This window comes from Octodon degus, unplaced genomic scaffold, assembly GCF_000260255.1.
Source record: "Octodon degus isolate 3935 unplaced genomic scaffold, OctDeg1.0 scaffold00018, whole genome shotgun sequence".
NCBI classification, from domain to species: Eukaryota; Metazoa; Chordata; class Mammalia; order Rodentia; family Octodontidae; genus Octodon; species Octodon degus.
In genome coordinates this window covers 11,318,602-11,334,984 of record NW_004524594.1, presented here as the reverse complement: position 1 = coordinate 11,334,984, position 16,383 = coordinate 11,318,602, and positions in this window count along the sequence as shown.

Sequence of the window (16,383 nt, the reverse complement as noted above, 5' to 3'; positions counted from 1 at the left end):
TTCAAAGTGGTTAGGATAGATATATAGTTACATTCTCTTAGTGAATAGAATGATTTGTTCTAATGGTGTTTGTAGATAGGATCTGAAGTCTGCATATTGTACAGCAATTAACCACTAAGAAGAATATACGCAGTGTGTTAGTTATTGAAACTGTACTACCGATTTGATTTGAAACTGTCTCATTGCTATGTGTTTATCAATAAAGTTTTGAAAAAAAAAAAAGAAACTTGTTTGACTGCCATTGAATGGCCACTGATGTTTCTTAAGTGAAATTTTATTTCAAAATATTGGTTGGCTTATGTCAGGGCTATTTTAGATTAAATATTTTGGTGTAGGTTTGACTCTAACAGAAACTTGAACAAATATATCTATATTAGTTGTTCCTAAAAGTCATAGACTAGTAGCATTCTGATTCTTCCTGGAGTAGAGGATTAAATTGTTTGAATGAGAATGAAATGCCCAGATTAAAATAAAGATTAACTTTTATCCTCAGAGACAAAAATTCCCTGGTGCCTGTCAAGTGGGGACATCGGGAACCGTGATGAATTCTCTGCTCCCCCAAGTAAAAGTGATCCTTACAAAGATTTTGGTCCTAATTGTGGTCATTGCTTGAGTGCTATTATACAAGTGTACCTTGGTATTTATTTTGATAGAGTGAGTAGTCCAGAGGTAGGCACAAAGAAGGATCAATTTTGGGTATGTTGCGTTGAAATGTAAAGATGAAAATATGTTAATGTTTTTGACCAATCCATGACAGGCTTCCTTCATGTATTTGATATTAGAGTCTGGGAACTGAACTTTTAGTCTCCAATAATGGCTAGCACGATAGACTTCATTAGTGACACACGCATGGCGAGGTCTATAATGTGTCTTACAATGCTACCTGGAAGCTTTTCTTATCACACATCAGTCTGTTTGTCCCCCTAGAAACATAGGCTTGGCCTTATCATTTATTTGATCAAATGAATACAATTGTGGTGACAAAATACCAGTTGTGAGTCCATCCTTCAATTGGTCTGCTGAGATTTTGAGCACCCTTAGGCCCTAAGCTCCACATGAGACCAATCCCAGTTGAGCCCATTGGTGATCAGATCACATCTGGGGTAGGGATAAAGATCTCCAGTAAAGTTGCCTGCACCAGTCAGGGTCTATGTGAAGCTAATTGACTACAGATTCATGCTAAACTGGTTTAGAAGAAGAACCACCTAGCCCACCTATCAACTTGTAAGCATAAAAATGTTTTTGAGATTCGGGCTGGATTATCTTTTTTTTTTTTCTTTTTCTTATTTAGTTCAGGGTCTACAGGGTAAGCAGGGTCTCACTATGTAGATCGGACTTGTAGTGATTCTCCTGTTTTCAGCCTCCCAAAGTGCTGGGATTATAGGCATGTGCCACCGCCCCAGTCTCAATCACCATCTCAGAGTGCCCAGGGGCAGGGCTGGCACAGCAGGCTAAGGATCAAACCTCTGACCCATGCATCTGCCTAAGTAGCTGCTTTAATATGCTGAACTATCTGACCAGCCCTTGGATTATCAATTTGATTGGATTGAGGTCAGCACAGGGGCTTGGTAAGGTGCAACTCTGGCTGTGTCTGGGTGTTGTGCAGGCTTGGCATTGAGGATCATGTGTTCTCCCTGGCCCTTTTCTTTCTGGTTCCCTTGTCTTGTGCTCTGTGCCTGTGCATCATCCACTGAACAGCTGCTGTGCTCCATCCTGTGCTTTTCCCACTATGTTCTCACCTTGGAACCACTTGATGATGGGCTGAGACCTCTGAAACTGTGGGGCAAATGATACTTCACCTTTAACTTGTAGATGTTGGGTGTTTTGTGCCAGTAACGTGAAGTCTGACAGATGCAGATGATATAGTGTTACACCCCAGAGATTAGGTAGGTTTGCATCACAAAGCATTATGACATCAAGAGATAACTGATACTACCACATAGAAGGTATGTAAGGCAGATATACAATTAAATGACTGATGACTCACAGGTCAGAATCTGTAGGAGCATCCCATAGGAGAGTAGAAACACTAACTCATTTCCAAAGATAGAAGGGTTTGACTCACTGAACGCATCAAATAGTTTAAGATGAAGCCACTAAGGCCAGTCACATTTTCTGGCAGAGAAATTACTTTCAGGGCATCAGATCACTATTGGCATCGAAGTTAGTTTCAATGCCATCATGAAGAAAATGAAGGCCAAGGCAAGCGATATAGGCATTAAAATTTTCCTTTTATCCTTTATTGGCATGCAAATTGCAGTTAATATTCACCAAGATATATGCAAAGAGAGTTTTACTTAATTTAATGCCTCTAAAGCTTATGGAGAGGAAAAAGTTTTCTTACATTACATAACTGGAAGCTAAGAACATGAGGAGAAAACTCAGGCCCCTGCCTCTAAACTGCCCTCTTATTGAAGTCTTAAGTTTCATTTTCCTCTTGTTTAAATACGAAAATGCTTTCATTCAGAAGTTGGAGCAAAGATTAAATAAGATAAGGCATGGAGGCACTGAATCATTAGTGCTATTATAAGTTTAATTATGATTTTATCCTCAGAGCTCCAGAGGTACTTGGCAGGCTGCATTCTCTTTCTGGAAACTTTGCAGACTGTGTAATCCTCCTGGAGCCTGGAAATCATTCTCTTTTATTACAAAGAGCCTTTGGTCATCATATTCTTGATCTGTGGGGGGAAGCTCTTTTCCTTCCAGTGTTATCATTGGGCCGGCAGATCAGGGACAGTTGTCCCTCTTCCCAGGGCAACCCATGGAGAGCCTGGACAATGAGACATAAATTCACTGTTAAAAGGGATGTTAGTGATCTGAGGCAAATTGGGCCAAATTGTCAGGACTTAAAAGAAATATGAAAGAAAAATGAACACATGATAGAAAAGGAAGTCTGTTATATCGAAAATGAATTTCTTCTTTGTTTGTTTGTTTGTTTGTTTTGTTTTGTTTTGAGATAAGGCCTCACTATGCAGTTTGGGCTGACCTTGTGCTTACTTTTGTAGTTCCCTGGCTGGGCTTGAACTCACAGTAATCCTACTGTTTCAACCTCCTGAGTGCTTGCTGGGATTACAGGCATGTGCTCCCATGGCCTACATGACCCTGGGGTTCTGGAACAGGCTTGGCATGTGGTACCGGGGACTGAACCTGGGACCTTGCACTTGCCAGGCACCAGTTGCTTATTAATAGAAAAATGTTTAGAGTGGGAAGAGGCTGAAGGGACACGGAGTGTTCACATGTCAGCAGTCCCTGTAGGTTGAGCTTCACCTGATACTTGAAGCCCGCTATTTACAAAAGGCTATTCTAATGGTAGAAGAAATTAATGAATCAAAACATCTTTCTGTTACTTTTACTTATTGAACTCAGGTATTCTGATTTAAAAAAAAATGCACTGGACCTAACTCTCCACTATGCTTATCTGCCTTTTTCTGATGGGCAATTTTGGGTTATTTATGGCATCTTCCACTTATCAATAAGTGGCTGTCTTATTCATTCTGACCCCAAAGGGGTGGGAATCATTTATTTTGGACTACTTTCCATTAGTAAAAACCAGTAAGATCAGAGCTAACCATCTGCTCCTATAAGAATGATCAGATGATTTTTTGGAATTGGGATTTGATTAAATATGTATTTTTGCACAAATCCTATGAGTTTTTAATATCATTATCGGTATGTACATGTTAGCTGCCCTTGAAAAACGAGATGATATGACAGCACTAGGTAAGCACTTTGTCACCTCAACATTAGCTGTGTGGCTGGAATATAGTGAACCCAATGTGTGGGTCCTGCACTCTCCCATTCTCTTCAGAGCCTCAAACCTATATCTACTTTACTTATCAGTGATAATTGCTAAAATTTTTTGCAAGCCCAAGTTAGCGCTACTTTCCTGTGGTGCGTGCATTGTTGTACTTACAAGCCAAAGCAAAAGACCACCTAAACACAGTGTTTGTGGACAGGATATCATGTCTGCATCTTGTGCAATGAATAACCACTAAGACAACCATATGCAATGTATTAATTAGTGAAACCGTGCTAGTAATTGGTTTTGAAACTGTCTCATTGCTATTTGTTTCTCATTAAAATTATTTTAAAAACACCGCCTAAAGCAAAACATATAATGATCATTGGTGACAAAATCTTGCTAGAAGTCTTGGCATGGTGATACAGACTGGTTAATTCCGCTGTTCAGGAGGCTGAGGCAGCAGGGTCTTGATTTTGAGGCCAGTCTGGATTATACATTGAGAATCTGTCCCCTCTCCACCAAACCAACAAGCCACATGGAAAAAAAAACCCTATTAAAATAATCTGAGAACATGCAACAATATATGTTTTGCATCATTTTCCATAATTAGTAACTATCTTTCTCATTTTCCATCTCCAAATTCTTTTATGGCTGGAATACTTTCATCTTTCAAAATGCAAAACTAGAACTAAAACAACCTCTCCAGATGCGAATGGCCATAATTTCAATAACACTTATATAATGGAAGATGGGAAATATAGAATGTTTCAACCTTTTCCCTCTGATGCAAAAACGCCAGGCAAAGGGGCCAGCTTTCTCCAAGCTAAGCACTCCGACTGCCACCTGGAAGCGTTTTAAGACTCTTGCAGGGGAGAGCTGCCAAAACTGGATGCAGCTCCTTGGCTCTAATTGTGCTCACTTGGTCTGAAAGCTGAGCATTTGGAAGGAAGAAAAACCCACTGTCAGGTGAGATGATGTAGGTGGTATTGTCTCCTGGGATTTAACTGAAGGATGAGGAGAACTCTTAGAACACATTCAAGGATTAGCTGGCATTATAAAGGCATAACTCAGCCTAACTAAGAATTAAGCTCAGACTGAAAGCCACATTCTTGTAGAGCTATGTCTTCCTGACTTATGGGTTGTATGTCAGAGACAGTAATTAAGCTCTTTTCACAAAGCCAGCTTTAAGGACTCTCCTAATTCTACTAATTAAAAAGTGCCTCCCATGCCAGCTTCCATAGTAAATCATTTCTGGTTCTATGTCTTGCTTGTGTATACTTCTAGTCTGAGAAATGCCTGCTCATCGCATGAAACCTTCTGTTTCTCTAAATAGTGATTATTTTCTTGGCATTTGCACTACTCTTTCACACTCTACTTCACCAGAGTTTGAACTGTCTATATTGCTGGCTCTATAATTTGTTCGGTGTTTCACTTGATTTAAATTTTATCCTTAGCCCTACCTGAGATTTTAATGCAATCCAAGTATAAACATTATTGTCATGACAGTATATTGCTTCTTAAATTCTCACTATACATCAAGTGTTGCTCCCATTCATCCTTTTGGAATCTGATTTTGTCATAATTACAGAGAAAGGAGCCAGGACACAGGATGGTTATCAAGTCTAAAGCCTTTCAGTGTTTCCCATTGGCCTGAGGTTAATGTTCTATAATCTTAGTAGGTCATTCAGACTTTCTATGTTATCTCTTCATCCTCTTCTTTTCCCTAACTATCATTCAAGCTTCCTGTGAAGTGTATGACCTTTCTATTCCTCTCCCTTTTTTTTTTTAGGTGTTTTCATATCTTTTTTCTTCCACAAACTCCTAATTCATTCTTTATCTCCCACAAGCTTGGCCAAATCATAATCGCCATTTAGGTCTCAAATCAGAATGGTCTTCCTTAAAGAGGAAATATTTGAATCTCGTACTAGTGGTTTTCAAGTGTGTTATTCAGACAGTATGTTTCATGTCACTTAGGTGGGAGTATTAGAAGTGAGTATTCAGGGTTTGCATTTGTTAGTATTTTCTACAGGAACAGAATCAGTAGAAAGTACATGCACACACACATAACTTAGTGTAGGTTACTAAGCTATAAAATTATTATATATATCAGAACATATTTATTTATTTATGCTGAACTGGGGATTGAACTCAGGCCCTTGCACTTGCCAGGGAAGTCTTATTCCACTGAGCCATCTCTCTGGCCCCTCAGAACATATATATTTATGTGGGGCTGTTTATTAGATAGACTTACAAGATCAGGGGCAGGGTAGATCACAATGACTTTCTCTAGCAAGGAGGGTCTAGAGTAGTAGCTGTTTAATTCAAGGAGTTGAAAACATCAGAACAAGCAGGGTCTCCAAAGCAGCACCAGACTAAACTTGAGTTCCCTGTAGAGTTACTGGTGTGAGTCATGATGAAGGCTGATAAAACTGGAGTCTGACATCCACAGCTGTTGGCCATACCAGAAGAGGCATCCATACAAGTAGCATAAAGTTTTTATTTTATTTTTTCCTGTACTGGGGATCGAACTCAGGATCTTATGCTTGCCAGGCAGGCACTTAAGCCACTGAACTACCTCCCCAGCCCTGCCTGAAGCTTTTAAATGTAAGCTGACTTCTTCCTTCTGCTTTCATTTCATCCAGGCAGCGAGCCTGTTGGGATGGTGTCACTGTCACCTACATTCAAGGTAGACCTTATTTCCCTCAGTTTGCTGGCCTAACTACCTGCCAGTTATCTCTGGAAATACCTCACAAACACACTCAGAAGCATACTGTGCTAACGTGCTAGGCATTTCTTAATCCAGTCAAGAGGAAAATCAGTAGTAAGGGTAAAGAGCTTTTCTCCAAGCCTATTGATCTAGAAGGTAAAGGCTAAGCATCTTCATTTGAGATGAATATCTTTGGTGTGTCTTATGAGTTCCAAAGTTGGATAAACATGTCCATGGACTAAGTTAATTTCCTTGAGTACCTGTTGCTCTAGAATCCTGTCTCCCTCCTCTAAAACTTACAGTCATAATTAGAGTAATCCTGTTTATCATTTATATTCTTCCTTAGACTACAAATTCCATGATCAAGAAAATATATGAGTATTAGTAATTTTTCTATCTGTAACATGGCATATAATTTTTTCAGTAAAAGAAAAATACTTTTTTTTTTTGCAGTAAGTTGCACAAAGCACTTATCTTTTCTTCCAGGAATGAAGTAAGTCCTTAGAATTCAAGGATAAGTGATAGATGACGTTACAGTTTAAAATGAAGTGTCCCCAAAAGCTCAAGTGTTAAGGAGTTGATGCACTCAAAGCACTAATATTTGGAATTGGATTCCAGAGATGTGTTTAGATTATGAAGAAGCCAAGTTTATCAATGGCTTAATTCACTGATGAATTTATTGGATGAATGAATTGTTAGGAGGCACGAATTAGTAGCAGAAAGTGGGTCACCGGTGGTGTGTGTTTGAAGTGTGTGTTTCTCTTCTCAGGCTCTGTCTTCTCCCTCTGACTTCCGTGAAGTGAGCAGTGTGCCTCTCTCAGGGCTTTTCCCATGATGCTTCTGCCTTGGAGCCAGTAAACTGAGGGCTAATGTCTTTGAAACTGTGGGCCAAACTAAACTCTTCCTCCTTGGAGTTGTTTATGTCAGGGATTAGGCAACAGGGCTGAAAAGCTAATCCATATGGTCTGTTGTTCCTCAAAGAACTTCCTCAAAGAACTAATGAGGAAAGTAGCAAGAAAATGTATTATTTTAGTATAGCATTATAAAAGCAATTGTATATCTGATTTTCAGTCTAACAATCATCTGCCTGTCTGTCTATCTCTCTGTCCATCATCTATTGCAAATACAACAATACAGATAAGGACTCTAGGTGTATAAGAAACAAAATCCAGCTCATGGGGGATACTTCAGAGAGCTTCCACAAGGAGGGTGACATACAATTTTAGTCTTTAAAGCATAAGCAACCAAAGAAGGTATACAGAAAGTGTATTTTGAGTAGAGAAATATAAAAGAACACAGTATGTATTTGGGAATGTGAGAGTAGTTTGGAGTACCTTAGGGAAGGGTGTCAGAGAGTGTCTACAGCAAATCATAAAAGTGTTGGGGTTTTGAGTTGTATTGTAGAAACCCTGAGACCATAACAAAGAGATGAGTGTGCAGCTACCTCTAATGCAATCCATAAGCTTTGCAGGTGAGTTTACCCTTCCGTTTTTACATCTCTATTTTTATGAACTGGAATTTCAGTTCTGATTTAACTGAACCATAAGCTATGCCTTTATGTCTGTATGTATTTTTTTTTTTACTCAACACAAATCTTGATCACATTCTGTGTCTTAGATCCATTCCCACATTCATTGAATCCTCATGATATTCTTGTTAAGAAGGTGACTTTTTTCAGTTTTGGTGTTGGGGTTCAATGATATTTAATAACTTACTTGAGGCAGCAGAAATATGTAGAAACAGAACAGGTATTCTATTCTTTACTACCTAGAGTTTGTCCTCATTCTTTTGTTGCTTTAGGAATACTTAAAATTTACTTAGTCACTTAGTCTTCGTTCATGCCTATTGTGTAGCATATTCTTAAGGCAAGACAAAACTTTGGACAAAAGGTAATAAAAATTCTCTTTAGGCATTTATATCCTTTTGGGTATGCACAACCTTTTAGTGAAAATCTAATCACTGTTGAGCTGTAAACACCCCCACCAAAGCAGAGACACGAAAAATATTGGTGATAACAAGAGATAGCAGGAAGGTGATTCTTTCTTCTCATATCTACATGCTTCTCCAAGGACAATCTTGGAAGGTAAACTACAGCCTCAGCAAGAAGATATTAGGTTTCACTTTAATACAGGAAAGAATGGAGAAGAGGGGGGTTACATACCGATAATGGAATCTATTAGCTACTGAAAGTTCTTTGCTAAAGCAAAGTGACTTGGCATTTGGATTAAGAATGTTTAAAGGACATAAAATGAAAGGCCTTGAAACATAAATCTTCCTGAGGCACTGGTAGGAGCTCACGGATTACTCCAGGAAAAATTAAGCTTGATTTTCTGTAAGAAGAGCCAATGATTAGATTGTGCATTGTGAATAACAGTTTTTATTATTGCCTCTAGTGTATGACTGCAAAGAGTCTCTGTTGCCTCAATTTATTCATCTCTATAATGGGGCAAGATCCATTTACTGTTCCAACCTATTTAATCTGTCCTGAGGACTAATTAAGATCACAGGAGAAATGTTTTGAGTACTTGTCTGATGCTTTTGAAGAAAAATGAGTAATAGAAAGGAAAGATTAATAGTTGTTCCACTGCGAATAAAGAAGCAAAATTAAAAGCTTCAGAAAGGACTGAATCCATGGTGAGTTTATAATGTTGGTGGTATGAATTTTTGGCCCTCCTTCCTAGATTATTTCAGTTAAAGTGACTGAGTAGAAAAAACTTAATCAGCTTTGAGTATTTTTTCTACATTGTAAATTCAGGAAAAGCCAGAATCTATTTAGTCCCACTTGAATCTGAATCCACCCTGGACCCTTCCACTGTGGTGACAGTAATCAGGTGGATGCTTGCAGTGAGGCTTCTGGGAGCTACCAACTTTGAATAGAGGAGCTTGTGTAGAAACAGGCACAGGCCTGGGGCGATAGCTCTGTAGAATAAGTGCTTGCCTGGCAAGAGCAAAGCCCTGAGTTCAATCCCCAGTACCAAGAAAAAAAAATACAAACAGGCACAGTCCTAAGAATGTCCATCATAATAGATAGCAGAGAGCAGAGACTAATACACAGGCTTTAGGGAGAGAGCCAAAAGAGGAAGACCACTGTTTGTATCAATGATGATATCTGTCTTGAGAGATCATTTAAAGTTTTGGATTTGCAGACATTTTTAACATGCATCCCACATAATTCATGATGGAGATATAGAGCCATCTGTAATCTAACTTTGCTCTATAGGTTTATATTGATAGTGTCTGCTAGAGATGAGATACTAAAAGGCAATACAGAAATTGTCTGTTCAGCATAAGGTATTATCTCGAACATGCTGATAGAAGTAATTAAGAGAAAAAGAAATCAATGAATTATTGCAGAATAAAAATCATGATGGTTTTAAAAACATGGATTTTGATTATGCTTTGAGACTGGTTTTCTGGAAGTCTTTAAAAGTAGCTAGACACCTCAAGCTGTCCTGCTTCTAAGAAACAACATGTACTTATGGGGTGTTGGCAATAGTGGCCGGTGCAGGTTCTGGAACCACTTAGGATTATGTTCAAGATCTGTCTCTTCGATGCATTAAAATTGTAATGACCTTGGACAATTGTCTTTGCATTGTGAAGCTCACATTTTGATCTGTGAAACAACATTGCAAACCCTATACAGGGGCTGGGGAGGTAGCTTAGTAGAATAAGTGCTTGCTTGGCAAGTGCAAGGGCCTGAGTTCAATCCCCGGATCCTATATAGTGGGATTTTGTGATACTTAAATGAAATGATATAGCAGGAGTGATTTGTTTAGTTTTAGGGCAGGTATTTACAATTTTTTGGTTCTAGGTAGCCTTACTGCTAGCATGGGGAGCTATGCAAGAAATAACTACTCCTCAGAGATATCTTCCAGGTATAGCTGGCTTTGGCTTATAAGTCTATTGAAAAAGTTTTCCTCTTGAGTTTATTAGGGATGAGAAATTGCCCCTTATTTATCCTAGACCCACTGGTCTATAATATTCTTTATGACACTTAGGTAATCTTGGTCTCAGCATACAAGGAAGAACAGCTGATTATATCAACTTTGTCACCTTGGGTAAAGTAGTAGAATCAATAGTAACAATAGCATTCAGCATAACCTAGAAAATGACAAAACTATACAGACTATTAATTTGCCACCTTTTATCATGTGAATGAGCTTTGCAATTATACAGCAAAATCTAAAACAAAACAAAAAGTTGTATACAGTAAATAATGCCCTCAAAAGAGCAATTCTACCCGGAAGGAGAAGATTTAAAAGGAGTGAGAAGAAAAAAATAGAGATAAGAAGAAAGGAAAGAGATTAGAAGCAAAGCTGAAGGACAAAGGAAAATTAAACAAGCTTTGAAAAGCTGGTGAAAAGGAGGAGAAAGAAGGAAAGAAGGAACAAACAGAAAACAAGAACAGAACAAAACAAAAACAAAAACTAGAAACATTATTCAGACTCATATAAAAACAAGAACAAACAAGAAAACGAAGCCAAGAAAGGAAGGGGGAAAAGGATGTCTACTTCAGGGTGTGTCTCAACTATAAGAGGTACACTTGAAATTATACTTCGAAATTACTGTGATAAAAACAATATGGTATTGGGAAACAGATGGAATTGATCAGAAGACGCAGCTACAACTCCAAGCAGTCCGCTACCATATCTTTGACAAAGAAACCAAACATACTTATTGCAAATGGTTCTGGATAACTAACATGACATGTGCCAGAGATTAAAATTAGACCCATACCTCTCAATATGCTATACTAAAATCAAAACAGCAGCAACAGTGTATCTGGTGGTTCACTTGAAGACATAGGTGTAGGCAAAGACTTTATGAACAAAACCCCAAATACACAGGAAGTATTAGAAAGAATCAACAACTGGGATCTCATCTTACTAAATAAAAAAAAGGGCTGCATAACAAAACAAACCACTAATAGAGTGAAGAGACAACCCATGTGGGAATAGTATCTAGGATATAGAAGCAACTCAAAAATTAGACAGCATAAATTTAAAGACCTAATACATAGGCACACAAAATGTCTACACACTTCTCAGATGAAATATAAATGGCAAATGAGTATGTGAAAAAATGTTCCTCATCACTGTTCATTCAAGAGGTACAAATTAAAACCATGCTAAGGTTCCATCCCAGAAAGCATGGCTACTATTGAGAAATCAAGTAATGACAAATGCTGATGGGGCTGTGGGGAAAAAGGCCTTTCTCCACTGTTGGCTGGAGTGCAGACTGGTACAACCACTATGGAAATCAGTGTGGAGATGCCTCAAAAAACTAAAACTAGAGGTTTAATTCCACCCAGCTAATCCACTTCTTGATATCTTCCCTAAGGAATTAAAAGCCTCACACTGCAGCCATATACACACACAACTGTGTTTATAGCAGCAGAATTTATCATAGCTAAATTTTTAAATTTTTAAAATCTTTTATTTGGCACAGGGTCTCACTGTGCAGCTTGGACTCATAATGATCCTTCTGTCTCAGCCTCCCCAGAACTGGGATTACAGGCATATACGACTACACCCAGTTTCTGTGTCTGGCTCAGCATACCCATGGTTCTGAGGCCAGCATGGCATGTAGTACTAGGGATCAAACCTGGGTCCTTGCACTTGCCAGGTAGGTGCTTAGACTGCTGAGCTATCTCCTCAGACCCCATATCTAAATCTTAAAAATAGCTCAGATGTCCATCAACTGATGAATGAATTAATTTTTTTATTCAATAGTGTACTACTCTGGTGCAAAGAAGGATAAACGACACATTTTTAGATCTCCCTTGGTTGCACCTTATGATCAAACTCTCAAGTGAAATAAATGAGACACACACACCAGTTTTCTGGTGGGAGAAACTGAAAGTGTAAATGAAGACACACATATAGTAGATACTGTGAATAGAAAGAAAATGTTCAATGCAGAAGGCAACCAGGAAGTGAGGGAGGGGGAAAAGAAGGAGGGAAAAGGAAAAATAGAAAGTAGAAGGAATAATATGCAGTTAAGACTTTTGTAAGTAAAGAAGGGAGGAGAGGTTGAAGGAAGAAGAGGGGGTTGGGAAAATATGTATCAAGAAATATTGACTCAGCTGGAGATATATAAGCTCAGTGGCTTAGCTCTTGCCTGGCAAATGCAAGCTCCTGAGTACAATTCCTTGTACTAAATAAATAAAGATTATGTACATGTACAAATGCCCATGATGAATGTGATCCCTATGTATATCTGGAATGTAGCAATTATATTAATTTAAACAAGAAAAAGAAAGAGTGGTTAGTACAAGGCTAACACATAGAAAAGATTTAATGAAGAACAGCTATTATTTTCAAGATTTTCCTGATTCTATAATTTTAAAGGTACAGTATGTTGAATCCTATAGTAGAAGTCAAAATTTGTGTAAATTTGTAAATATTGATGAGAAAAATTAATAAGGGGTTTTCCAGTTTAAAAGCAAAGATATATACAATTTTTTATTGTTTATTGGTTCTATTTATTTATTTATTTTTATTAATTTTATTGAGAAAAAATTGCAATGTGACAGCTTCAAAACAGGTTGGTACAAGAGTTACAACAATTAATATATAGCGTATTATTGTCTTTGTAGTAGTCATTCATAGCACAAGATGCGGACATGACATTCTGTCCAAACACTATTAGTACAAATCTTTCTTCTTTTTGAATTAAGAGAAAATAGCTACATATCTATCCTATTTTGTATATACAGATACAAAATCGTCCTTCATTTATATCACCTTTTTTGGTTCAGTTTTGTCAAAGATAGGTATTTCATTGCCATCCAAATATTGTAGGTGCATGAATTTAGCAAAATATACCAATATAGTCCAGTAGTGCACAATAGTGGTGGGTTATCCACAGGACTGGCAATGTCCAATTCTGATGACTTGAGCCTTCCACAGCTCAGCATATTAACATGGCTTCAACTTTTCATACCTCGTTTCTACACTTTTCTGTTGGATGGTTAAGACCAAGAAAAAGCAAGACCTATATAACAAGAAATACAACTTTGGATCTGATAAGGTCAGTCAAATCCCCTCTGGATTTACCATGAAACCCTGTACTGCAGTTTGTAGATCCTTTGTCAGTGTCAGCCATGTGGATGAGTTACGACTATTGCTTGACCAATTTGCTCTCTGAGAAAGCCTGAGAGAATGTTTTCTCTCCATGTGACTGTCCTTAGGCACACTATACATCATCAGTCTCATTCCTCTGTGGCCACATGGGGTGGATCTCTGGTACCATTTAGATATACAGAATAGTCACATTCCTCACAGGGATTTTGAGCCTGTATATGGTATATCATGATTCCTCTTTTTTTCTGCATTCCACTTTCCTCCTTTCAAGTCTTCTTACCTCCTTAAGTAAAAAGCTTTGTTTCTATTTTAGTCTTCTCTTATTTTTTTCTTTTCTCTTCCTGCTTTCCCCCTCCCCATTCCCTAGTTTCCCTTTCTTTTTGAACAATTTTTCCTATTTTTAGTATATATTATACATTTTAAACTTTAATTATAGCTTCCTTTTGTCACATTAAAGAGACAATGAAATACACATATGTGTCTGATTTATTTCACTTGCAATTATGGCTCAAGATGCATCCATTTATCTAACAAAATGTCAGAACGTGGTCTATTCGCCAGTTGATGGGCATTTGGTTTGTTTCCATGTGCTGCTATCAAGATGAGTATGCATATATCACTGTGCTATGCTTTTAATTCTTTCAGAAGATGTCAAGAAGGTGAATAGCTGGGTCAAATGGGACCTCAATTCATAGCTTTTTGAGGAATCTCCATTGTTGACTTCCACAGTGGTTTTAGTGGTCTACATTCTCACTGGAGAAGTGTTTCTTTTTCCCAACAACTCTGCCAGCATTTCTACAATGAGATTTCTGGCCATTTTTTTATGGAGTGAAATGGGAACACAACAGTGCTTTAATTTGCACCTCTTGAATGATCGATGGTGTCGAACATATTTCCATATATTTCTTTGCTATTAGTACTTCTTCATCTGAGAAGTGTATATTCCTCTCAGAAGACCATTAGGAGATTGGACCTTTAAATTTGGGTAATTTGAGGTTTTTTCTTTTTTATGATACAAATTTGTATCATATCACTTTATATGCTCTAACTATTAATACTTTGTATGGGGAAAAACAGCTAAAATTTTATAGATGTACATCTTTATAAAACTGTTTTTATCACCTAATTTTACTAATTTGTTTAATAAATGAAGACTCTGAGGAATAGAGAATTAATTGCTTTGTTGAAAAGCCCACAAGTCACGCATAGGAAAGTGCAATGGAGGATGTGGGGCTTCCATTCTGATGCTGATTTCTCCCTTCAGGGAGGCATGTATCTTCCTAGCTGCAGAGGTCAAGGTCTGCAGAGATACTATAGCTCTCATTTCTAATCCTTTTGCTGTTTTAAAAACAAAGCAAAAGGCAAACTTTTATTCCCTGTAAAACTTGTGTCATGTGGCTCTCCCATGTTACAGGGCGGTCTGCATCAGTGACCAATGATAATCAGGGAACATAAGTATTTTAATTGCATGAATTACAGTTGCTGAAGCATAGACAATGTAATGAGGGAGGCAGTGGGACTGAAGTCATCTCTTCTACCAACTAGCAATCAACCTCTGCCCCTCTTTTGTTCACTACTCAGCCAGATTTTTTTACTGTTGCTGATTGTCATAAATTTTCCCACTCATAGAATTCAGAATCCATAAGTTGCTTGACATTTCTCTTTGAACATCCTCTTGATTTCCCTCTCCTCGCCTCAACTTCAGAGTAGTTGTAGAATTTCTGTATCAAACATATTTAGGGCTGATTTTCTGGCTGAAAAAACACGAAGTGGTAAATTTTAACTCATTACATACATTTTGGAGGAAAAAAGTACAAATCATAGTGAAGATAAAAGTCCTCCCTAATATCTCAGGAATTGGCATCAAATTTCTAGTTATCTCTTCTCTCAGAAGTTCTGACATTTGTAAAGCACAAAACTAATACCTAACTTACCTGTGAATATTTTTTTTCTTTTCAAAGTTTTATTGATAAACATATAGCAATGAGACAGTTTCAAATCAAATCAAAAGTACAATTTCAACAAATAATACACTGCATATATTCTTCTTAGTGGTTAATTACTGTACAAGATGCAGACTTGTGATCCTACTTACAAACACCATTAGAAAAAATCATTCTATTCATTAAGAGAATGCAACTATATATCTATCCCAACCACTTTGAATACACAGATACAAAATGGACATTCATAGTTATACCCCAATTTTTTAAGTTCCGTTGTTGAATATTATAGGTGTGTAAACTCAGCAAAATATTCTAAAAGAGTCCAGTAGCCCATAATAGCATTGGGTCTTCTGTTTAACTGGCAATGTCAGAAATTATTGACCTGAGTCCCCCACAGCTCAACATAACAACATGGCTTTACTTCCTATATTTCATCTTCATACTTTTCTACTGGATGGTTAAGACCAAGGTAAAGCAGGATATTGTGAGAATATTTTTTTCAAATTAATTTTATTAAGAAAAAAATAGCAATGAGACAGTTTCAAAACAGGTTAGTAGGACAGTTACAATAATTAATATATTGCATATTATTGTCTTCATAGTACTTATTCATAGTACAAGATGCAGATATGACATCTTATCTAAACACTATTAGTACAAATCTTTCTTCTCATTTAATGAAGAGAAAGTAGCTGTATATCTATCCTAACTAATATATGTATTTCACTACAAAACAGTCCTTCATTTATATCCCCATTTTTTCTCTAGTTTTGTCAGAGATGGGTATTCCATTGCCATTCAAATATTGCAGGTGCATGAATTCAGCAAAATAATCCAATATAGTCCAGTAGTCCATTATAGTAGTGAGTTATCCGCAGGACCGGCAGTGTCAGAAGTTGTTGG